Here is a 27,001-nt window from a genome sequence, read left to right on the forward strand (position 1 = left end):
CCAATCAGACATTTGCTATCCTATTTCTAGTGGCATTATATCTTTGTAAACTAATTGTTGATTGGTTGTTGTGGGTTACAACATTTTTTCCAATTACCCTTCTATGTGTACTTTGACAACTATGCTTAGCACCAGGACAAACTTGAAAGGCACCTTAGGAATAGCTGTCTGGAATCCTAACCCCTCCCAGTACTGCCCAGTGGCCCCCCACCATTCCGCCCAAGGCCACGTGCCTTTTCTACCTACCACTAGTCCTGGCAATGCCTGTGCTGTATGGGTTTTGTACCTCCTGATAGAAACACAGGATCAAACTGGCATGATTAGCATTTAATAACATTGATGTGATTTAATGCACAGATGTCTAGGAATATGGCTGCGCTGAAGAATCTGATATGTGGCTATTCGGCTAATGCTGGGTACTTACATTTAAGTCTTTTGCATGTATTTGGTACATGGCACAAGGACACCATTCAATTGCAATGTAATGGGTTTCCTACTTGCTTATGCATACATATTTTATTCTTGTGTTACAAACTACAAACAGTTGGGGGTCACTACATCTATTGGATCCAGTGGCATAATTAAAATTCCTGGAAATCACAGCACAAAAAATGTAGCACCCAAAGAAACTTCAGGAAGATGCTCTCCTTTGTAAATATATATAAAAATCGCTAGTCACTCTTGCCACTGTTGGCCTGCTTAGCAGTCTGGGCACACTCAATATTCATCTCAGCTTCCCCATCCAGTGCATTGTGGGTTTTCTTCAAGCTAAAGTCGTGTGAGAGTTTAATTGGGGATATTCATACAGGCACCTCTTCCACAACCTGTTTTTTCACATACTCAGATCCAACCTGAAACCGATTTATCTGAAAAACTGTCACTAAAAAATTTTAAGTTACATCATCAAGGACCAGAAGTGACACAATCGTAAATCAAAATGCAATGTCAACCAAGGGCAAAGGCAAAGGCAAAGGATATGAGGCAGAGGAGCCTACTTTAGGGACCCCTAGACCTTCTTCTGACCAAACAGACAACACCCGACCCATATCTATATAGGTTATTCCACACCAGCATCCTGCAAAATACCAGGAGCCCAGGCCCCCGACAGGACTTTACCAGTAGTATTTCTGCACTGAATGGAGTCAGTTAAGTTGAAGTTCATCCCAGTACAGCTGTTTCCACCTCTGCCTGATCTGTCATTTAAGATCTTCTGTAACTGTAATCTGACTTTGTAATGGCATTTTAAATTCCTCCCATTGCCATAAATGCCTAAAAAATCATACAAATATGAAACAGTCTTTGCTCTGGTTTCTATAGTTACCCGAAGCTCTTGTTGGGTTTTTCAGAATTCTGAATCAATTTAGCTGATCACAAAAAAAATATGTCTACCTTGCCTCAACGTGCCTTTATAATTGAAAAGAAGAATAGGGAATATTGACTAGATTGACCCTTGCACTCAGGGCCAGTGTTACAGAGTCCTAATTAAGCAGGTCTTGAGTTAAAAATGGAAATTATGAAAATCTGGCATGTTTAAGCCTCAACCCACCAGCAGTTAAACTACAACTCTCATCGTAGTCTTGAGCCAGCACAGAACAGCTGGAGGGCAAAGATTAGATGTAGTAGATGTGTATATACTGAATGAAATCATTTAACAGTTGTGATACAATATATTAGGCCGTGTTCTAACAGGTGCAAACTTTGCTTCAGTTCTAGTAAATCATTGCAGAGCCGGGCCAACCCAGCCAGGCGCCCTAGGCAACCTGGCGGGCCATGGCGCCGGCTCTGTGCGCGCTCGACTGCACATGCGTGAACGTTGGCTCCACCGTGCATGCGCGAAATTCGGCTCCACTGCACATGCACATGCGCAGAAGACCATTATGCGCAAGAAGTCGGGGAGAGACGGGAACGGACACGGGGTAGGCGACAGAGCAGGTACGTGCCTGGCGCCCCCTCAGCTTTGCGCCCTAGGCACGTGCCTACTCTGCCTACCCCTAGTTCCGGCCCTGCATTGCAACCTATTGACAGGAAGTATGGGATTCCTGAAACCAAATATTTGATTGGTTGATATGGGTTACTGGACCCGGAGTGAACTATCAACCTGGTATTACGTATTTATTAAGCTGTGTAAAAAGAAATGGTGACAAAATTCGCCACACATTGCCAGGCGTCAAGTTTTGTACTGATTTTCAGTGACCACGTACCTCAGCATACAAATCTGGTGTAACTGTAAGCAGCTGTTTAAAAGGGCTATTTCTTAGCAACTTTTCTACTGGTCATTATTATTTATTTTTTATAGTTCTTTAATTATATGCATTCTTCCTCTGACTCTTTCCAGCTTTCAAATGGGGGTCACTGACCCCATCTCAAGACATAAATGCTCTGTAAGGCTACAAATGTATTGTTATTGTTACTTTTTATTACTCATCCTTCTATTCAGGCCTCTCCTATTCATATTCCAGTCTCTTATTCAAAACAATACATGGTTGCTAGGGTAATTTGGTCCCTAGCAACCAGATTGCTGAAATTGCAAGCTGGAGAGCTGCTGAATAAAAAACTAAGTAACTCAAAGACCACAAATAAAAATGAAAACCTATTGCAAATTGTCTCAGAATATCCCTCTCTACATTATACTAAAAGGTGAACAACCCCTTTAACAATGCTATAAGAAAATGTGGCGATCATTCATTGTGACTCTAACTTACTATGTTACCACTGCCTGCACCTATGGCTCATGATGATGACCAATTAAGTATGTGTTGCATGTGTTAGCCAGCAGTCAGGTAGTTAAACTGGCTGGAAATAAATGGGTAAAATCAGGGGACACAACATAAATGGCAGCAAAACTACTAAAGAACTCAAGGAAACATTATAACCAAACGTTGATAAAATGCAAGTCAATAAAGCACATGCATATAGATCATGTCTGAATGGAATTTAAAACATACACTTTTTAAAAAATGTGTTACTTATCCTTGTCTGCTGGAAAGAATGGACACATTTGTACACAACTGAAGCAGTTATTGACATGGCCACCACAACAAACAGCCATTGGCACTTCCATATTCACACTTCACACATTCACCAGACACACAACCAAAGGTTGAAGGCCACATACATTAGCTTAGCAATGCAGACCCTAAGCTTTGTGTTGCACTCGTGCTCCACAGGATCAATTCCAAAGAAGAGCAATATTGTTAAAAACACACAAATCTTGCATCATGCTCACATTAGTACTAATGTAAAGTTAAAAGCATGGACTGAATTGCCTTATCATATTGGATCACACATCATCATCAGCTCTTACCCTCTATCACAGGGTCCTCAAGATAACAAGTCAGTGTCAAGTGCAAACATAATCACGGTGTAAACCATCCCCGGGTGTATACAGGAAGATATATACAAGAACATAACTCCCACTACAGTAACTGTGAATCACTTCAAGTATCAAACAGCCCACGTTTCTGACCTGAAACCCATTCTCAAAGACTCTCTGTGTCTGTCACTTGGAGACAGTGAAGAAAATGGTGTTTCTATGAAGTTCTATAAAACAGACGGATAAATAAAAACAAGCTACTAACTATATTATCCATTATTTAATCTCTAAACATCACATGGCCAGATATGACCAAGAAACTCATGGAGAGTGTAGCTGGCCGGGTAAAAAGAGATGATGGGAAATACCACCCATGTGTAATGAACTTCATTAATCTGCATTTTTTGCATTTATAAACAGTTTAGAGTTTTTTGGTCATAGGCATGACAAAGCACCTCAATGTCCCGTTTCTAACTTGGCATCTGGATATGGAAGTGTTGGTATGAGAGTTCTCAGGATAGTGATGTAATAAGGCAAGTTAACAACCTAAAAGAACTAAAGTTACATCATTATAACAAAGACTAATAAGTTGCTTTTTCTTATATGACTTTTTCATAAGGAACAGTTTGGTTTCCTACCCTTGAGTCTTGGTTCAGTTTCCTTCACTAATAAAGGACAGCGTAACTACTTCTTCAAACCAACCCTGCCCACACAGTTTCCAACATCTCAACATGGTTTATCAGCTAATCATTGAGAGTAGGGTTGCCACCTGTCTGGTTTTGACCCAGACAGCCCTGTTTTCGGAAGGGCTCCCCAGGTCAAAACTGCTTGCCCTTCCAAATTAGGAGAAATGTGCAGGATTTTCCGTCATTTTGATCGACAAATCACTGATAACCATGCCATAGCCCCACCCTATGTCACCACTCCACCAAATAATGTCACAGTCCAACCCCCTGCCCAAACCTAAAGGTGACAACCCTAATGGAGAGGCAGTTCGATCACTGAAGATGGGCTGGGAACAAAGCACTCCTTTTTAACAGCAGTGGCTCTGGGGGTACAGTGTCCAAAGGCCAGTTAAGGTGACATTTGGGGAGAATATCTACTTGAACTCCTAGAAATTCATCTAACAACAGCTTGAAGGTTAATTTGGGGCTAAAACTTATTTGCTGTCCTAAATATTCTTGGATATTCTTGAGTGAATGACTGAATAGTGTATTTTGTAGATCTGTGCTAAGAAGAATCCAAATAAATGTTGAACCTCAAAAGGCAGAAGTTGAACATTGAACAACAAATAAAAAATATCTCCCACAGCTCTTTAGAGAGTTAGGGCAAAGGTTAGGCAAAGGGAAGGCATTTTTAGGAGATTGTTGTCCCCATTACTGTGGGATACAACTATAAGACATGCAAATTTACACCTACACACAACAGCCGCTACATATTGCACAGTTTGTATAGTTAAAGACAATTTTTGGAGTGTCCTGCTCAAAGGAGCTTGTAGCGGTGGCTGCTCATTTTTTTTAGTTCACTTAAAGGTCCAGCCTTTGGTCAGGACCCCGTTAGCTCATGATATAGAAAAATCTTGGTTATTCAATCATAGTTTCAAGAATACTTGAAACAGCAAATACAAATTCACCCAAAACCTCACTCTAAATGACCTTCAAGTTGGCATCTAAGGTGTATGTAGGTGACAAATCTCAGCCAAATCGTACGCTACTGGAATAGGCCCACAGTTTCAGAACCACTTACAGGCAAGGCACATGCAGCAGAGTGGAGGTCGACCCAAAAATGCAATAGCAGGTATTTTTGGGCTGCCCTCCGCTCCATTGTGTGTGTGCCTGCATGCAAGCGGAAGCTGGAGCACAGAGGGGCTCCGCTTTTCTCAGACTGCAAAAAAATGCAGACTGAGAACAGCAGTGCCCTCACCCTTAAAGAATTTTCAAGTTAACTTTTTGTACATTAGTATGTTTTTTTATAGAATGGCTAATTATAAGCAAATTTTCAATTGGTCTTCATTATTTATTTTTTATCATTTTTAATGGGAAGGAGGGAAAGTGCTTTTAGGCAAAGTAAGGAAAGAAATCATTAATATTTTACTATTCATCAGTTATGTTAAGTGCTATTAAAATGATGGGATCTTAGTCCCTAACTATGGCGTTCCATTACTGCATTCTATGGAACGTTATGTGCAGCATTCTAATTAGGCAGTCAGTACAGGCAGTGCACTAGTTGTCCCAAATGATTTCTCAAGATAACCCACATACTGTAGTTAAAGTTTGTATGCTTCCTGTACTTCCTAGGGGTGGCCTATTTCATATTTTTTTAAACTGGAACCCTGGCTTAGTTGCTCTGGCCCACCTCAGGGTGCTCATACAGTATTGTACAGGCATGGGGTCTGTTATCTGGAAACCCATTATCCAGAAAGCTCCGAATTATGGAAAGACTGTCACCCATAGACTCCATTTTATCCAAATAATCCAAATTTTTAAAGCTGATCTTTTTCTCTGTAATAATAAAACAGTAGCTTGTACTTGATCCCAACTAAGATGTAATTAATCCTTATTGGAATCAAAAACAGCCTATTGAGTTTATTTAATGTTTACATGAATTTCAAGTTGACTTAAGGAATGAAGATCCAAATTATGGAAAGATCTGTTATCTGTAAAATCCCAGGTCCCGAACACTCTGCATAGCAGGTCCCAAACCTGTAATGTATTTATATTTATTTCTGTAGCACCACAAATGTATGCAGTGCTTTACACTCAAAAACGATTATAGTTCTTATAAAATAGGCAATGAGAATAAATACTTAAGGAGTAGGAGTTTCAGTAAATATTTGGAATAAGGTCTCTGCCCTGAAGAGTTTACAATCTATAAGGAAGAGAAGATGGTCAGAAACAAAATGAGATGGGGAAGAAGTAAATAACTCGGTATGAGCTAATACAAAAAATATATATATATGTATATATATAGTGGATAATGTACCCCCTACTGTAATTTATAAAAGATTATGTCACCTCGGGGTTATGTGACTATATAAAAGCACGAGGCCGAAGGCCGAGTGCTTTTATACAGGTCACATAACTCCGAGGTGACTTCTAATATCTTTATAAATTTCAGTAGGGGGTATATAAAGCATTATAATCTACATTTTGTGTGAAATGTCGGGAAGGGGGTGGGCATCCAATTCTGGTAGCCGGCGTCCAAATCCGGAGCACCGGCGCCCAATTCCGGCGAGCTGGCGTTCAATTTGAATGTGATGGCGTCAAATTCGGACTCGCGGCGTCAAATTCAAATGCGATGTGTCAAATTCTATATATATATTTATATATTTAATACATATATCAGCTATGACAAGCAATGAGCGTTCTGCGTTCTGCAGCCACTGGAGTTCAGGTTTGCCTGTATAAGTATTACAACATAATGGCTTTTGCTTACATATAAATGACAAAACAGCACTAAGAATAGAATAGAAAGTGTCTTCTTAGTGTCAGATTTACTCCGTTCCAGTTACACACAGATACCAATTATTTATTTTCATTGCTTGAACTGCCCTGGAGCAGTCGACCCTCACTGCTAATAGTTGCTATGGGTTACTGCACTGGTGTTCATCGGAGACACAGTACTACATAAAGTCATTACAGTTTCTTCATCGGGTGTGAAATATGGATTGGTGACCCACAGCAAGGATGTCATTTTACTCCTAAAAACACAGGAGACCTCATTTACAAAGGGCTAGGTGCAAGTGTTTAGGACCACAAAAAAAGACAGCATGGTCCTTAAAACCCCATGCAATAAAGGGATGCAACAAACCATCAGAGGTCAGAGGTCCCCGACCTTTTTTACCGTGAGCCATATTCCAATATAAAAATAGTTAGAGACAGACACAAAACTGCAAATCATACATACTCTTAGCTGGGGTCATCACAGACTCAAACACACAGTGCATCCAACCCCTAATATGTCTCCTCTATAACTTCAACTACTACTCTACAACAAACTGAGTTGCTATTCCATTTAACTCCTTCCTCATTTCGATGCTCTCCCGGGTAACTGTTAAACTGCCCTTGACAAAAAAATTATGATGTTAAACTTGCCTGCCAATTTTACGTGTAACATCTATACTCTTTTTCCCTGCAAGTTAACTGTTTATATCTCGAATAAGTGATGCCACAACCTATAGTGATGAGCAAATAAATTCGCCAGGCACAAATTTGCGGTGAACATTCGCGTTTTGCCACCAGAGAATAAATTCACAGGCGAAAAATCCGTTGCGTCAAAAAAATTTTGGCACGCGTCAGGATAATCACGCCCATAAATGTTGTCGCAAGTTAAAATTAATCGGACACCCATTGACTTTAATGCATTTGGACAAAATAGGCACGTGTATAAAAATTGTCTCGGTCGTCAAAATTGACGCACGTCAAAATAATTTTGACTGACCATTGACTTCAATGTGTTTTGCAGTAAATTCGCTAATTTTTCGGCAAATCTAAATTCGTCCATCACTAACCACTAACAGTATGTGATGTTAATATCTCTTAAAATCTTTTAAGAATCAATATACATTTAGTTACAAAAAAATTGGGACTACATAAGCATCAAAAAGTTCCTAGGGGTGTCAAATAAGGGCTGTGATTGGCTATTTGGTAGCCTCTATGTGGACTGGCAGCCTACAGGAGACACTGTTTGGCAGTAAATCTGGTTTTTATGCAACCAAAATTTGCATCCAAGCCAGGAATTCAAAAAATAAGCACCTGCTTTGAGGCTACTGGGAGCAACTTCCAAGGGGTGCTAAGTGCTGGTACTTTACTCTGTGCCAGATTTAAAATCTGGCACAAGAAAGAAGTCCTGTTGTGTCCCCAGGCACACCCAAGGGAAGGACATGTGCCGCCACCCACCAGACAGGCAGTGCTGACAAATCAGTTTTGCCGCAACCAGCCTGAAAAAGGGAGGTTGCAGCAGAAAGATGCAGCACAGAGTGAGGGTCTGGGCTGGCAGGGCCCATAAGAGCCGAGGGCCCACCGGGTTTTTTCCCAGTGTCCCACCAGCCCAGTTCGACGCTGGTTTTGCATACAGAGTGAGGTGCAGCTTTTGGGGCTCCATTTTTGGTGTCTTGGGTTTTAGGCTGTGCTCCAGTTTGGAAAATTAGCCTAAAGGTGGTACGCTCCCCATACAACTCATATTTGGTTTGCTTGTCCCATTTATTTCACCATGGGGGTTCATTCATTATGCAGCCACCAAGGGCTTGTGTTGTTGATGCAGAACCCACTGCCCCAACCATATAACTCTTTCTAAAGCATAGCTCCCAACATATGAAAAATAGAAAGAGGGACAAAATGATCGGATTTTTTTACCACCCCCCATTTCATAGCCACGCTCCCCTAAATAGTACATCCATTTTACAAAATGTTGGCAGGTTATGGTAAGTTTGAACCCATTTCTGGGGGTTTTAGGGTCAGGTTTTATATGTTATTACAGTTTTGCTAATGAAGGTGACTTGCCCTTTAAAGGACAACCAAACCCTAAAAATGAATGTGGCTAAAAATGCCATATTTTATATACTGAACTTATTGCACCAGTCTAAAGTTTCAGCTGGTCAATAGCGGCAATGATCCAGGACTTCAAACTTGTCACAGGGGGTCACCATCTTGGAAAGTGTCTGTGACATTCACATGCTCAGTGGGCTCAGGGGTCTACACAAATTATCCAGCAGAAAATGAGGTTGGCCGGTAATAAAAGCTGATGCTACAGGGCTGATTATTAAATTCTGATGCTAATTGCACTGGTTTCTGTGCTGCCATGTAGTAATTATCTGTATTAATTACTAATCACTAACCTTATATTGTGACATTTCTATTCTGTGTACTGTATATTGTGAGTGGGTCCCTGAGCTCAGTAAGTGACAGCAGCACAGAGCATGTGCAGTGAATCAGCAGAAAAGAAGATGGGGAGCTACTGGGGCATCTTTGGAGACACATATCTTCCCTGCTAAAGGGCTGTGGTTGCTCTGGGCTGGTACAGAAGCTCAAAACATAATTACAACTTTTCTAGCCTACTCCTTTAGTTAAGCTTTACTTCTCCTTAAAACTGCAATCTCAGTTCTCCCGAATTTGTATCCACGTGCAGGTGCTGGGTATTCTGTGCTCTCTGCCAAAAGTCTCTTATTGAATTACATTTCAAAAACTTTGTATCTGTTCCTGGTGCCAGTGCAGGGGATCAAAGAGAAAGTCTGGATATTTCAGTAACAACCCCAGGACTGCGGGCTGAGCTGTCAAAATCGGAAAACCCCAGGTCCCTAGTACAGGATTCTGTTCTTATGCCACATGCATCTGTCTGTGTACTGGAATTATGGGGAAAAGGATTTATTGTGGGTAGAAAACATGGCGATTTGTGTGTGTTTTTCAAAAGCAGAACTACTCATTCACAGGCTTGGGGGCAAAATTTACAACAGAACCCCCTGATTTGGACCACCATTCTCTCTGAGTACTGAGGCTGTCCAAATGCCATGTATACTTTCAGCCTTAAATACTTGGATGGTTCTTAGATGGAAATCTGCATAGAGTCAATGATGGAATGTATGATGGAAATAGAAGAATTATGGCTTTGAGACCCTGGAATAATTTTCACATCAGATAAGGGGGTTCTGCATCAGCAATACTGCAATTGATGTGGGAATATCATTAGAGATACAGCCATGGAAACAGTAGCCATGGTTTTTATTTCAAGCTCAGCTGAGTTTTGTGTGTCCTAGCTAAGTAACGGTGAGGTGTCATTAAATATTATGTTATGGGCAATTAGCAGCACATAGGCCTATCCCATCTTATCAAAAAAAACTTTCGGCTGGCAATGGAGTCACCTGTACTGAATCTGAATACATCTGTTGATCATTAGTGATGGGCAAATTTCTGCCGTTTCGATTCACCGGAAAAAATTGTGAATTTCCCGTGAAATTCGCAAAACTTGAATTTTGACGCCGGAGTCAAAATATTTTGTACGCCACTGACAATTCAGACGCTGGCGACAATTCTGATGCCCATTAAAGTCAATGGGCGCCTAGAATTGTTGCCTGCGTATTTTCCGCTGCAATTTTGCAAATGTATTCACCGGCGGCGAAACGTGGAAATTTGCAGCGAATTCTCACCTGGTGAATAAATTCGCCCATCACTATTGATCATTATAAATATGCTTTAAAATTGACACACAGAGAAGTATATATAGCTCATATTGGGAATAAGGGTTATATATTTAATGCCATAACGATGATGTGTATGCCAATATTTAAAGCAACCCTATCAATGAGATATATTGCACTACACATCGTTTAAATGCAAGATTTTGTTGCCCTTTCAGGCTAATGAGCATTGATTACATGGAAATAATCCATATTAACAGAATAGTGGGCACAGAATATTCATGTGGTTCAATTGATTTGGCCTGTGTGTGGCCAGCCAGCCCCCATCCCCTGCACAATGCCATTTTAATTAGCAATGTTGAATTAATTACTGTAGCATTATTCAGTGTTCTGTCAGTCTCACACCATGTTAGGATTTCCAAATGACTGGCCCTTGGACTTTCTTCTCCAATGGACCAACTGGGGGGCATGCCTCCATATATACAGGTGGCTGAGTCATTTGGCACCGATCAAATGTCTAGGGAAGTGAAGATCACACCTCAGTGCTCCTCCAAAGTAAAGCAAAGCTTAAACTGTAACCAAAAGATGTGCAAAGATGATCTATTAGGGGCATGTCAGCAAGAACTCATAGTATGACATATGGGATACTGTCATGGGAAAAACAAAAATTTCAAAATGCATCAGTTAATGCTGCTCCTGCAGAATTCTGCACTGAAATCCATTTCTCAAATGAGCAAACAGATTTTTTTTCATATTTAATTTTGAAATCTGACATGGGGCTAGACATATTGTCAGTTTCCCAGCTGCCCCCAGTCATGTGACTTGTGCTTTGATAAACTTCAGTCACTTTTTACTGCTGTATTGCAAGTTGGAATGATATAACCCTCCTCCCTTCCTCCCCAGCAGCCTATCAGCAGAACAATGGAAGGTAACCAGGTAGCAGCTCCCTAACACAAGATAACAGCTGCCTGGTAGATCTAAGAACAGCACTCAATAGTGAAATCCAGATCCCACTGTGACAAATTCAGTAGGAGAAACAGCAGCCTGCCAGTCTGTGAAAGCACATGACCAGGAAAAATAACCTGAGATGCACCTACACACCAATATTACAACTAAAAAAACTTGCTGGTTCAGGAACGAAATTTTATATTGTAGAGTGAATTATTTGTAGTGTAAACAGTGTAATTTAGAAATAAAAAATGACATAAAAAAAATCATAACAGAATCCCTTTAAGGGCAAACATCATTTAGCTGTCCATGCAGTTTCCAGCATGCAGTTCCCCTCCTTTTACCTAACGTGCAGAGCCAGAGCCAGACCAGAGAGAATAGTTAGCAAAGGCAAGAGCGCCTCCTTGCCCACTCTCCACCAATTTGCAAACAGCATCCCCTCCATAGTCAACCCGTTCACCACATATGCACCAACAGGGTCCAGGTAATTCCTCCTTATGTCAATGGAAGATGTAACTGCTGACAAAGGGGTTGTTCACCTTTCAGTTAACTTTTAGTATGATATAGAGAGTGATATTCTGAGACAGTTTGCAATTGGTATTCTTTTTTTATTATTTGTGGTTTTTGAGTTACTTAGCTTTACTTTATTCAGCAGCTCTTCAATTTGCGGTTTTCAGCAATCTGGTCCAAATGACCCTAGCAACCATGCATTGATCTGAATAAGAGACTGAAATATTAATAGGAGAGAGAATAGAAAGACGAGGGATAAAGAGGAACAAAAACAATAAATGTGTAGCCTTACAGAGCATTTGTTTTTTTGGAAGGGGTAATGAAATCTGGAAAGAGCCTGAAGATGGCTAATTAAAAATTAAAAATGACGGCTAGTAGAGAAGTTGCTTAGAATTATTATATTATTCTATAACATACTAAAAGTTAATGTAAAGGTGAACTACTACTTTAACAGAGAACCTTTCCCCTGCAGTAGCACAGACTTTTTCTATAACATACAGTAAGATTTGTTTAGACGAGAACAGGCATTTAGAATAACTGCTAATTAGCGCTGCAGGATGTGGTTTCATCGTCTGTTCAGCTTGCAGTTTGGTTTGTACCCAAGTCATGTCAGCTATGAGTTAATTCCAGCACTTACAGGAATATTAAATGTGCAACTAATATAGGGGCTGATTCACTAAGGGTCGAATATCGAGGGTTAATTAACCCTCGATATTCGACTAGGAATTGAAATTCTTCGACTTCGAATATCGAAGTCGAAGGATTTAGCGCAAATTCTGCTATCGTACGATCGAAGGATTATTCCTTTGATCGAACGATTAAATCCTTCGTATCGAACGATTCGAAGGATTTTAATCCAACGATCGAAGGAATATCCTTCGATCAAAAAAACTTAGGAAAGCCTATGGGGACCTTCCCCATAGGCTAACATTGACTTTGGTAGCTTTTAGCTGTCGAACTAGGGGGTCGAAGTTTTTTTTAAAGAGACAGTACTTCGACTATCGAATGGTCGAATAGTCGAACGATTTTTAGTTCGAATCCTTCAATTCGAAGTCGTAGTCGAAGGTCGAAGTAGCCCATTCGATGGTCGAAGTAGCCCAAAAAATACTTCGAAATTCAAAGTTTTTTTATTTTGAATCCTTCACTCGAATTTAGTGAATCAGCCCCTAAGTGAGTGTTTGGGAGACCTGATGCAGTTCTGATTCTGGTTTCAACTAAAAATTAAAGTGTCAACAGGTTTGTTCAGAATAAGGAATATCATGCATGAAAAACTGGGAATATTGGGGTTCATTAATTTAGAGGGCACTGTATGTACAAACAGCGATGGGCTCCTACATTGTGTATAGTCTTTCCCAATCAGATATGGTTTAATAATCTACCCTCCAATTACTGCAGGATGTTCGGCACCTACTACTGCCTTTGGGCAAGTACTATTAGCCTAGTCATGCAGAATTCTAAATACTAACCACCACCTGGACCACAGAAAGTTCTCCCAGAACCCGGTTCTGCAACCACAGAATCATACCTGACTTATGGCTGACATGGGGCATTGTAGCAACCCACGTGTGCCCGTTTGTGCTTGGTAGAGAAGTGCTGCCCATGTCAAAAAGTGACTTATTTAAATAGATTTTACATAAAAGTTTATATAATAGTGCCTTATTGTCAAGTCCTATTGTTCGTTTAATGCGACCTGATGACAGCTCTTGCATTGTTGGCCCATAATCGTGTAATGTTATTGATGTATGTCATCCTTTGTTCATATTTCGCAGACTCCTCAGAAAATGAAGGTTGTTATTTGTTACTTTATGGGATGACTGACAGCTGGAGAGAATGATAAATATTCATAGAGGGAAATTGCTTTCAGACACTGTACAGCGAGGCGCTGCCTGTTCCTTTTTCTACCAAACATTGCCAGTGTGGCTTTCGTGGCCTACAAATCCCAGTGATCTTTGAAGAGCCCCTTATGTAGAATAAAACCAGGTGATGTTAGTACGTAAGCACTTTGTATTTATAGAACAGTTCTAAATTCCCCAGTTGCCTTATTCTGATTTCCATGCTGCTCTTGAAAATCCAGCCATCAAATGATTAAAGGAGAACTAAACCCTAAAAATGAATATGGCCCAAAATGCCATATTTTATATACTGAACTTATTGCACCAGCCTAAAGTTTCAGCTTGTCAATAGCAGCAATGATCCAGGACTTCAAACTTGTCACAGGGGGTCACCATCTTGGAAAGTGTCTGTGACACTCACATGCTCAGTGGGCTCTGAGCAGCTGTTGAGAAGCTAAGCTTAGGGGTCGTCACTAATTATCCAGCAGAAAATGAGGTTGGTCTGTAATATAAGCTGATGCTACAGGGCTGATTATTAAATTCTGATGCTAATTGTACTGGTTTCTGTGCTGCCATGTAGTAATTATCTGTATTAATTACTAATCAGCCTTATATTGTGACATTTCTATTCTATGTGTACTGTATATTGTGAGTGGGTCCCTAAGCTCAGTAAGTGACAGCAGCACAGAGCATGTGCAGTGAATCAGCAGAAAAGAAGATGGGGAGCTACTGGGGCATCTTTGGCGACACAGATCTTTACTGCTAAAGGGCTGTGGTTGCCTTGGGCTGGTACAGAAGCTCAAAACATGATGTACAACATTTCTAGACTACTTCTTTAGTTCAGCTTTACTTCTCCTTTAAATAATGATGAACTACAACAATAAGTTGTTTGCTATTGAAATGTATGCCAGTTGTAACAGTAGCAGGGGCACTATATATACCACTATATATATATAAGACCTTCCACCTCTTTTCAATAGGACGATACATTGTGTAACTTAGATAGCAACATGAATGTCATAGTAATTGAAAAAGGAAGTTAAGAACTTTGTTGCACAGTATCTTGTTTTTAACAAGTATATATTAGTTTGTGTTTTTTATGTTATTTGTTGCATGTGGCAGATTAGTATGTTAAAATTGTATAACATTTGACAACTTAGTAGTAGTCGATTTCTGATGATGAGGTGTATACGTCATTTTCAAGTTGGTTTGTTTTCCCGCCAACCTGGGTATTTAATGCGTGTGTTATATGTATTATGTACTTTGAAAAAGGCCTCGGAGGAGGCCGAAACGTTAGCCCTTTACAATAAAAACTTTTATTCATTTTTAAGACCTGTGAGTGCGGATCTTGCTTGTATGTTGGAAATTACGTTTTTTGATACTGCACCCAGGCAACTATAACCTGCTGTCGAGAGTGCCGGCTTTGGGATGGACTGGATTGAACAATTTAGCCTGGCACCCGTGAGTTTCTTGATACTAAAAATAGTGAATTGAACATAACGCTTTTACTTGGATTGGCCTGATAACTACCACTTGGACCGATGTTCCGACATACCTCCTTGAGGTCTCAATGGTCTGGAGTGAGGGCAACATACTCGAAAGATTGAATTGTGTCCCGTGAATATACTGCCTGCTGGATACAGATGATCCGCATCAGTGACGGTGAACCGGTAGCACCGACGGGGGATTGTGTCCGTGCAGTTGGTTGGTGCAGCGCTAATGAGGGGAGATGTGTAGCGCTTTGAAGTCGATGCCGGCACCTATTAAAGCCCAGAGCTTTTCAACCTTTCATCCGCTTGAGCTCTACATTCTGCCAGGACCCGCACTTGAGGGTGAGCGGCGCTTTGTACTTTCGAGCCGCGGAAGCGCGTGATACTGAGAGATCGGGTCCTTATGCATACGGTGAGGTGAGCTTTATGTGAAGTGGAGTCGGTTAACACCTATGATAATGGCACCTGAGAGCGATACTCCCCAGTTTCGCTATGAGCCGTATGTGGACTAATATCCAACCTCACCTCTCTGGTGATTGATTGATATGATCTTTAACACTACACTGAAGTGACTTTCAACCAGATACCCCCAGGATTCTCACATTTGTCATTCTATGGACGATTCTATATTGACTTTTGTAGGGATTTTATTGGGATTTATACATATTTTGTTTAGTGACACAGTGATTTAAAATATAATATTTGCTCTTTGATTTTTTATTTTTTATGCACATGTTCTTCACAGCCTTATAGTAATTTATTGTATTTTTTCTATAGCATTTTTTCTATAGCACTTTTTATTTGGATGTTAATTTTTGAAGATTTTTTAAGGGTTGGGGTGTGGGCTGTTAGCTAGTGGCACTGAAAGGGTTATTTTATTGATCGGGTTAATATTTAACATAGCCACTATAATGTGCTTAGGGGATGGTTAGTATAATTTTTCCTTCATCAACGGCCGGGGGGTGTCACGTAATATATGAAGGGTTTGACAATATTCAAAGGTTGATAGTTTCATTCGGTGGGTTAAATACATATCCGTAGCAGGCGGGTAACTACTGTAAGAATTTTAACTAAAAATGTTTAGAAAAATTTTCTAATTTTAGTTTATTGGGATGTTATACTAGGTAACGATACGCGTATGTTTAAGACTGAGTGAGCCCCAGCACAGACCTTCCACCTCTTTTCAATAGGACGATACATTGTGTAACTTAGATAGCAACATGAATGTCATAGTAATTGAAAAAGGAAGTTAAGAACTTTGTTGCACAGTATCTTGTTTTTAACAAGTATCTATTAGTTTGTGTTTTTTATGTTATTTGTTGCATGTGGCAGATTTGTATGTTAAAATTGTATAACATTTGACAACTTAGTAGTAGTCGATTTCTGATGATGAGGTGTATACGTCATTTTCAAGTTGGTTTGTTTTCCCGCCAACCTGGGTATTTAATGCGTGTGTTATATGTATTATGTACTTTGAAAAAGGCCTCGGAGGAGGCCGAAACGTTAGCCCTTTACAATAAAAACTTTTATTCATTTTTAAGACCTGTGAGTGCGGATCTTGCTTGTTTGTTGGAAATTACGTTTTTTGATACTGCACCCAGGCAACTATAACCTGCTGTCGAGAGTGCCGGCTTTGGGATGGACTATATATATATATATATAAAACACCTATTTGGGCTGCATAGCACACAAATAGTTAAACTGTCCAGCTGGCAGTAGTAGCATGGGTTACACTGTGACTTACACAACAGGGTCAGGGCCTTCGCCATGTGGAAGTATTCCCTCTATGGTGTAGTTTAACTACAACTCCCACAGGCTACTGCGCATGCAACAAAAGACTTGGGTGCCAGGAGGTTCTTAATAAAACAGGAAAACGGTTTATTACTATGCACGAGGCAAGTGACATCAGGTTTAGTACTCACGCAGGAGTTGAGGCAACAGCATATAGAGAGGTCACACAGATCTGCAGGCAGGCTCACCTAGAGCAGACACAGGCTGACACTCCCTAGGGACAGACTTGGCAGGTCTCCCACTTCACCTCTGCGACATATTCCAGTAGTGTCTCTGGATCAACCTCAGGGCAATCACTCTCTCCTGATTCCCTCTCCGCTGGGATCCCTATACTACAGGCAATATGGCCTGGGAGAGAAACCTCCAATCTATCACTCCTGCGTTGGAGCTCAGAACTGCTCTTTCTCTCTGACCTCTCTGCGTTTCTCTCCTACTGAGACTATGACAAGTCTGCCCTAGTATATCTGTTCCTAATTCACGGGGTTTCCTGGTCCCCGACTTAGACACATTCCTTCTTCTGGGCCTTCTGTACTCAGTCCCCCTGAGCACATCCAGCTGGATCAGCATCCAGAGGCGAAAGAGGAAGAGGCCACTCCTTACACACACTATAGTGCAGTGTAGCAGGAAGCTGTCACACCTCTCCTGACAGATCACTCTAAGAAAAAGGTGGGGGCCTTAAAGCTGCAGGGCACATTAACCCGTAGGGGCCCCTACATATATATTCACATATACACACATATGGGTGTAAAGATAGATATAAAGACGCCAGCACTGGGTTGATAAGGAGCTGGGCGGAGGAGATTGCAGAAATCTATCTGTGGTGGGGTCCAAATTGGTGGTGTAACAGTGTTACCAGGGGCTTGATTGGGTGGATGAGGGTGTGACTGCAGGCAGGGATGGAACAATGGAGGAGCCTCAATTTATTGGCAGGTACATTACATTTGTAATACTGGCCCTGGCCTTAGCTGGGGTTTTACCAACAAACTGTGGTGACAAGGTTAAACAGTATGGGTATTAATTACATAAACCCATTGTAATGGAAACCGATACTCACATCCAAGATGGCGGCACCCTGCCTCTCCATGTGGATCCTGTGCTGTGACGCCAGCATCTTCTCGCCCGCCGATTGGTCGCCGGCGTCGGAATAGACGCCAGCGTCAGAACGCCAGCGTCAGCGTCATGCCCTAATTGCGTCCAAACTTTTGGCACCAAGACTGGCCTATTTAAAGGAGCTTGGACACTGCAAACATTGCCCAAGTGTAGGTTTTGGTGTATTCCTGGGTGTGATTATAGCTTGTCTCATTGATCCTTGTGTCCCAACCTTTTCCTGTTTAAACGTATTGACCCTTTTCTGCCTGGATTGAACTATTGCCTGGACTTTGACTATTCTCTTGCCTAATTCTCATGTTACCTCGAACCCCGGTCTAACAACCTGCCTCCTCCTTGGTCCGCCCTCCAACTGTGCCTTCGGGCCCTTACACCCATATGTGTGATAATCTGGCACTAAAGCAAATTTGCCCCTCTGTAGCTTCCCTAATTACCTGATATACATCCAGTGATTATTATGCTCCTTTTTTACCCAAGTACCAGTCACAGCCAACTTACTCCCATTGCCTGATACCTGGTTCTTGTACAAGACAGAACAATACCTGCTCTAAATGGTCCTTGACCCAATGCATGTTAGATGGAAATTAATATTTCAATGTGTTACTTTCCCACTAATTTCCTTTGGTTACATTTATAATCAGGACAATCTGACCTACTGCAGTTATTCCGGCACCATTTCTCTGCATTTCCCATATTTCACATTCATTATATTTAGTGCTGTACAATAGTGGGCAAAACAAATGACTTATAGGGGCATAAAACATGCTGTAATTCTTGCTCTGCCCTACCTTTTCTGGAAAATATTAATTTCATCCCTATAAATAACACAAGAATCATGAATTATTACTATGAGCTTGTAACTATAGACACCTATCTGTGTGGTATTTTCCATAATAGCACATTGCTGTTTGCCTGCTCAGCGCAGTAATTCATGTTTCCTATTTGAGTGTGACCTAATAAGCCCAGACTCAATGTATACTAGCACTATACTCTTTCAGTTGCAAACACTGCTATGGGGCTGAATATGACCCCCAACTTGACTTAGACTGTTTCAGGCAAGGGTTTACTTGCTACTGATATATAGTGGCAATATGTCAGTGCTTCTGGGGAGAACATTGGGGAGAACAAGAAGAAAAATGGAACAATAAACAAAAAGAAGGATCATGGGGTGGAAGCAGAGTCGGACTGGTCGGACCTCCTCTCCTGATCTCCTGGTCCTAAAATAAAAACCAATTTGTGGCACCGCAAAACTCTGTGCGGCTCTGTGCGCATAAGCGATCCATGCAGCTCCGTGTGCGCATGTGCACCATGTGCTTCTTGTGCGCATGTGCAGCTTTGTCGATAAGGGGGGCCAGGGGGTTTGGAGGGGGGCCCTGGACAGCAAGCCCCAGTGGGCCCGGGCCCCCAGTCTGACCCTGGGTGGAAGGGGGGATGGTGGGGCAAGATGAAATGATGATTTGAAGGAGTAGGTATAAGTTTTTTGGTGGGCCTCTGGTGTCTCAGTCCAACACTGGGTGGGATAGAAAGAAGTGGGGGAGAAGACGTGAGGATTGGGGGTGGTGTGATCATTTCTGATTTTCATGTTACGGGTATGGGACCTGTTATTCAAAATGCTCGCGACCTGGGGTTTCTGGTTAATGCATTGTTCCGTTATTTGGATCTTCATACCTTAAGTCTCATAGAAAATCATGTAAACATTAAATAAACCCAATAGGCCTGTTTTGCTTCCAGTAAGGATTAATTATATCTTAGTTGGGATCAAGTACAAGCTACTGTTTTATTATTACAGAGAAAAAGGAAATCATTTTTAAAAATTAGGATTATGTAGATAAAATGGAGTCTATCGGAGACGGCCTTTCAGCAATTCAGAGCTTTTTGTATCACAGATCACATACCCATATGAGCTTCATCTCATATGTTCCAGGGTATGTTCCAGACTGTAATGTTAATGATTGATGCTCCCGTATAAAAGCTTTTACATGTTTTACGTAAACGTGTTTTGCAGTTGTTACCCCATTCTGTAAGGCTGTGGAAAGCCAGTTAACACATGCACATGTGAGCTATAACATATCCCTTTTGCTTTCTCAGATTAATTATACAGGAGGCCCAGGAGATGAACTCTCTGATGCTGGCAGTGGTTGTCAAGCAAGAGATCCTGTCTGAATAACAGAAGCAACTCCTTGGCAGATCAATAAACTACCATCACTTTTTTTCTCTTCATTTTTGTGCCCTTCATATTTTACTCCATTTAACATAAGTAAATATTATTCCTGCTAGGAGGATAGCTATGCAGTGGCCTAACTGTCTGTAAACACAGCAGTTATGTGTCTCTTATGTGCATTCTCTTGCCACGGACTCCTTAAGATCTTTAAGTTATTTACTAATATAAATTGAAAATGGAATGAGCACACACTCCTGAGACACACCAGCGTGTGTATTTGCTGATGTGTCTCAGGAGTGTGTGCAAATTCCACTTTCAATTGATTTGAATTGTTTTCTGGATAAGGAGTCTTTCTGTAATTGGGATAGCCATACTTTAAGTCTGCGAAAAAATCCTAAACTGAATAGAATTGTGTTGCCTCTAATAAGGATGACTTGTATCTTAGTTTGGATCAAACACAGGGTACAGGTAGGGGACCTATTATCCTGAATGCTCAGGACCTGGGATTTTCCGGATAACGAATATTTCTGTGATTTAACTCTTCGTACCTTAAGTCTACTAGAAAATCATGCAAACATTAGATAACCCAATAGGCTATTTTTGCATCAACTAAGTATTAATTATATCTTAGTTTGGATTAAGTACAAGGTACTATTTTATTATTACAGAGAAAAAGGAAATCATTCTTAAAAGTTTGGATTATTTGGATAAAATGGAGTCTATGGGAGACTTTATGTAATTCGGAGGTTTCTGAAAAATGGGTCTCTGTATAATGGATCCCATACCTGTACTTTATTATTATAACAGAGAAAAAGGAAATCATTTTTTACAGTTACTGATTATTTTAATTAAAATGGAATTTATGGGAAATGGCCTGCCCGTAATTCGGCCTTTCTCAATAACAAGTTTTAGTATAACCGATCCCATATCTGCATTGTAATGGGTACAAGCCTTTGCCAATTTAAATGCCAAGGACTGTACCTAAGTAAATGAGCCCTAATTAAGGGGAGGGGAGTGATAAGAGGGCTGATTTCAGTGATGTCTGGAGCCTTTGCAGCAATGCCATTTTTCAAGTCACTTTTTCTCTCGTAGGGGCAAATAATTACACCCCTCTTAATTGTTGTTGCTGCAAATCGCATGTCGTGATTAACTATGCCATCCATTTTGTCCATGCTGGAAGGTAAATTGCTAAATCTGGAACGTCCAAGCTTCACAGAATGAAAAAATTCAGCATATGAGCACTCAGTATCCAGGTATCTGAGAATGATTTTGCAGGCTTGACTATTCCATATCAGGCACGTGCAGCAAGGCGTCTGACAATGACCCATTTCAAGTGCACATTTTCCTTGGAAATAGCTCCGATTTCTGCTGCGCTGCCATCAGAGCTTTGCTCGGAGCTGACACGGCATGGCTGTTGGGAATTCTTTTTATAATAGAAAAAAGCCATATCCTTGTTCGACAGAGGGGAAAACGAAATGCTGCAGAGCGGATATGCCCAAGGGGAAGAACTGCCAGGTGGTGGGCAGCCGTGTTGAGCCTTTGTATTTGTTTGTTACAAGCTGTGGACAGTGTGTGACTCTTTATGACATATTTTTAATCAAAAGGTCTCATACTTAAGGGATTACAAGGAGAACAATACATGCTGCACATGAGTGTTTTTTGGCACAAATGTCTATACACTTTCTTTATATATATATATATATATATATATATATATATATATATATATTTATATACTGTATATATATTCTCTCTACTTTTGACGGGAAGTTCTCCGTTGCTAACAAAGGGCACAGAAACCTTTGGCAAGGACAAAGCAGGTATCACGCAGTGGCTCCAGAAACAGATCTGACCATGAAGAATTATTGCATGGAAGGAACCAAGTGGAGACCTTTTTCTTTTAATAGTATAATCACAGAAACCCAGCATATTATGAGAGTCTGCGACTTTAGTATGTGAATTGATAAACTGGGAACAAGTTGTGGCAACCTCTTCCTTAGTCCTTCTGTGTGTGCCAGTGGATTTCACTTCAACTCAAAATAGCATTAGAGTATGTAGTGTGTCTATACAGCATAGAAACCCATGGGACCCGTAGGTTTACCCGCGGTTCAGGCGGGTTTGGGCCGGCTCCTGCACAAAATCTTTAGGTAGTGGGTGGCCTAGCACTGCTGGCTTATAAATAGAGGGGGGAACGCAGGGCCGGGTGGGCGTTGGGAGGGAGCAAGTTAGGGTCGGGTGTGGGATGAGAATTTCTCACTGATACCACTAATCCCAGAACACTTGGCACCTGCACATAGATACATTTGTGACAATTTAAGATAAGAAAATATGCAATTGTAACTATTTAAGATAAGCAGGTCTCTTGGGAGAACTGAAACTTTGAGCTTAAAGGGCAATTTACCTTCATTAGCAAAACTGTTGTAACACATAAAACATGACCCTAAAATTCCCAGAAATGTGTTCAAATGTTCCATAACTTGACAAATCTTGTGAAATGGACATGGTATTTAGGGGGTGTGGCTATAAAATTGGCGTGGTCAAACATTTGCTACATACACCAGACCTTTTTGTCCCTCTTTCCATTTCTCAAATGTTGGGACGTATAAATACAGTGTGGTTAATCTTTCTTTCAACACTAAAACAAGGGCCCACCTTAAAGAAAAGTTACATGTAACACATGCCCTACTGGGAGATGCTGGGGTTTGATCCCAATTTGACCTAAGGTCTAAGGTATACGACCTGGGGTAATTAAGATACTACATAACCCAATATCACAAAAACCTGTTACAAGTGCAGTAAAGTAAGTCAGTTGCATGGTGGGGAGCTACTCAAGGTACTACCCTGTTTCCAAAACAGTTGGGACACCATGTAAAATGTAAATAAAATGAGAATGGGATTTTTTGTAAATCATTTATTCTCTTAATATTTTATACCTAGTCTGTTTAAATCTGCCTCCATGTTTTTTTGTTCCTGCAACTGAAGCGGGAAGGTCCATAACAGATCAACAGCAGCATGTCCTCCCTTCTGATGTATACTTACAATTTACTGTCATGGACACAATCATTTCAAGATGGTTGATATAGTGCTGCGGAAGTATAGTGGAAACAGCATTCGCATTGGTCAATTCCCTGTAATTAAGCTTTTGATCATCTACTTTAGAGAACAAGGGGCACAGTAGGACAGTTTTAGGGAGGTTGCATCCCCTTTAATGAGGAACTACTACTACTTGGGGATGTTCACGCTGGAGAAGAGGCACTTAAGGGGTGATATGATAACTATGTATAAATATATAAGGGGATCATATAATAATCTCTCTAATGCTTTATTTACCAGTAGGTCTTTCCAGCTGACACAAGGTCACCCATTTCGATTAGAAGAAAAGAGGTTCCGCCTAAATATTTGGAAGGGGTTTTTTACAGTGAGAACTGTGAAGATGTGGAATTCTCTCCCTGAATCAGTTATACTGGCTGATATATTAGATAGCTTTACCATTTTGGAGTCAGGAAGAATTTTTTTCCCCCTCTGAGGCAAATTGGAGAGGCTTCAGATGGGATTTATTGCCTTCCTCTGGATCAACTGGCAGTTAGGCAGGTTAAAAAAAATTAAAAGGTTGAACTTGATGGGTCTTTTTGCAACCTAACCTACTATGTTACTACAATCACATTAACTATTTTCTCTTCCTGCAGGCTTTTTAATAGTCATTTATTTCTTTTTTTGACAGTTTCCCTTTAATTTCAAATTGGACTGCTCCTGTAAACATAACTGATGAAGATATATATATAACGTTTGTTTCCTTTTAATGACAGTAAGAACAATCGTATTTATATTTACCGTCAGATGCAACAAGATCCAGCTGGTTGTTTATTATTTACAATGAAACCATATGTATTCCCATTTGTTTCACGTGCCTGAGGTCTGCTTGTAGAATACAGAGCATCTTTATGTTTCACCAGCAGAGAAGGACATACTCTTCTTCTCTTCTTACCTCACGTATCGTTCCTTCAGTGTCTCCTACAATGGAGAAGCATCTTCTCCCCTTCCTCTTTTTGTTGGGGTTCCTCAATGCTCTCTCCTGGACCCCTTATTATTCTCCCTCTATACTTCCTCCCTCGGCAAACGAATCAACTCCTATGGTCTCCACTGATGATATATCTCTCCTCTCCTGATCTCAACCCAGAACTCCTAACTTGGGTCTCCTCCTGCCTGTACACTACCTCTACTTGGATGTCGCAACGCTACCTTAAATGAAACCTCTCTAAAACGGAAATGGTTCTCTTCCCTCCGACTAACACCATTAACATCCCAGAAGTATCTACCATAGCTAACAATCACCCCATCTCCCCAGGCCCGGTGCCTTGGGGTTATCCTAGATTCTGCCCTGTCCTTCACTCCTCATATCCAGTCACTTATTAAATCATGTCACTTCCACCTAAGGAACATATCCAAAATACAATCATTTATCACACAAGATGCTGCCAAAATTCTTATCCACTCTCTCGTAATATCACGTTTAGACTACTGTAACTCTCTTGGCCTTCTTTTCCAGAAACTGTCACCTCTCCAGTCCATAATGAACAGGCTCATAAACCTCAGCAACCGCTCCTCCTCTGCCATGCCCCTCTCCCAATTCCTGCACTGGCTTCCACTACTTTTAAGAATAAAATTCAAATTAATGACCCTGACATTCAAAGCACTTCATAACTCTGCTCCATTCTACATCTCCGAACTCATCTTTATATACTCACCCAACCGCTTACTACGCTCCTCTACTGACCTGCTACTCAACTCTTCTCTCATTACCTCCTCACATGCTCGCATTCAAGACTTTGCAAGGGCTGCACTCACTTCTTTAGAGAAGCCTACCCTCACTCTGCTTAACTACCAAATGCAACACTACATACAGTACTAAATCTCTCACTCACTTAATTCTGATCTTGTAAACTCCCACACATTGTGCCTTATTCCCTTCCCTTGAGATTCTAAGCTCTTTTGCACAAGGCCTTCCTCACCTTTTTTACCGGTATTGGTTGTGATGTATGTAACTCCATATGTTCTATGTATGTAATTAATGTGATTTAGTTGTATAAACACATTTACTTTACAAAGCTGCAAAATATGCTGGCTCTATATAGATAAATTTTAATAATAATAATAAACATGGCAGACACCTGTACCACTGAGCTCCAGGTGGTGAGCAGATCCTCCGAGAGAACAGAATGTCTTCTTTCATTGGCAATGTGCAAAGCTGTTGCCTTTTCCTCCTCCTCCTCAATCGCAAAGACATGTTTGAGCATTAAAACATTTTCATTTTTCTTATGAGAGGTTGTTGAGCGAACGTCTCCCCTTTCTAGCAGCTGTGAGAGCTCCTTCTACTATCAAAAGGAATGATACCTCTGCTTTTATTATTTAAAGGAGAAGCATGTCCACTTTATATGCATTTGTTTTCCATACATTTACCTTTGACCATTTGCCTGTTGTAGCTCCTCAAATCTTTCCTGTTTGATCCATGCTAGGGTGCTGTTTTGTTGTGTTCTTACATGCCACTATATCATAATGATCTACTCAAGGAATTACTGAGTCTTAAGGGTCATGCATACTACCCATAATGTGTTGTGGATTTGTTGTGGATTTGTGTTTGATGTGCAATGTAAAAGGCAACTGCGTGTTTCTAATGAATCTCATGCAAGTTGTAGCAAATTGTGGGGAATGTTTTATTTTAACCATGACATTTGTGTGTCATTCTTTGGACACAAGCACATTTTGACACAGCTCTCAATGGGAACCCTGGAATTAGGGTAGACCCAAGGTTCCCTAGTATCAATAGGTTGTTAATTCATCAGAGCGGACTGGCCAGGGGTTTTGGAGCTTGACAAAAATACATGGACCTGCCTGGCATGAATATGCATTTGTGTTTATTTTTACAGTTTCAGTAAAGAGGAAGTAGGTTTAATCCAGGACTGGATCCCTCTAATACACCCTAATACTCATGGAAGCCCATATTGGAGGTCCATTAGAGAAAGATCTACAAACTAAGGGGGCCATGGCCAAATGTTAGACCTCCAAGTGAAGCTTGAAACAAACAACCATTGAACTAATGACATGGGGTTAGTTAGCCCAGTGTAATTCTCGATCCATTTTTGTGGGACTAAAAACAAGTTGAGAAGATTTCAAACCAGAATATATCTATAAATTTTAAACACTATAATCTCAGTAACATGACATGAGAGTGCTGGGAGTGCAGCAGCATTCTGATGAATTCTCTTTCATGCGTTATTGAGTTTTTGGTCATCTGCTTAAGAAAAACAGGGGGTGAAGTGGGATAGTTTTATAGACGGTTTAGATATCCTTTATGATACAAAGGTTACAGATTGAAACAGGACATCTTGACAAGCAGTTATAGTTCTTTATGGTATGCTGGCTTCAGGGAATCAAGTGTGGGTTAGAGAGACATTCTCAGTCAGGTTTGTCCTCAGGAATTGCTTTAAAAATGTAGAGAGAAAGGATGAGTCTGACGAGCCTTTGAAGAGTGTTCCAGCCAAAGGCTACATACCCATGGGCATTTGTTAGAAAGTGAGTATAACCATCAAGAACCGCAAAAGGTAATTAGAAGAGAAGAGAAGAAAAGATCAAAAGCCCAACCTAGGAACCCCAATGGCATGTATTTAGAGAAGAGATATGTAGCAGGGGGCTTCATAATTAGAGGTCTTGAATGTTAGT

At 40.7% G+C, this 27,001-nt stretch overlaps 1 pseudogene; it reads right to left on the reverse strand.

Moving 5' to 3' along the window:
- LOC108695902 overlaps nt 1–27,001 on the reverse strand; it is a 75,248-nt pseudogene that overhangs the window by 36,637 nt on the left and 11,610 nt on the right.

This window comes from Xenopus laevis, chromosome 7L (assembly GCF_017654675.1).
Source record: "Xenopus laevis strain J_2021 chromosome 7L, Xenopus_laevis_v10.1, whole genome shotgun sequence".
NCBI classification, from domain to species: Eukaryota; Metazoa; Chordata; class Amphibia; order Anura; family Pipidae; genus Xenopus; species Xenopus laevis.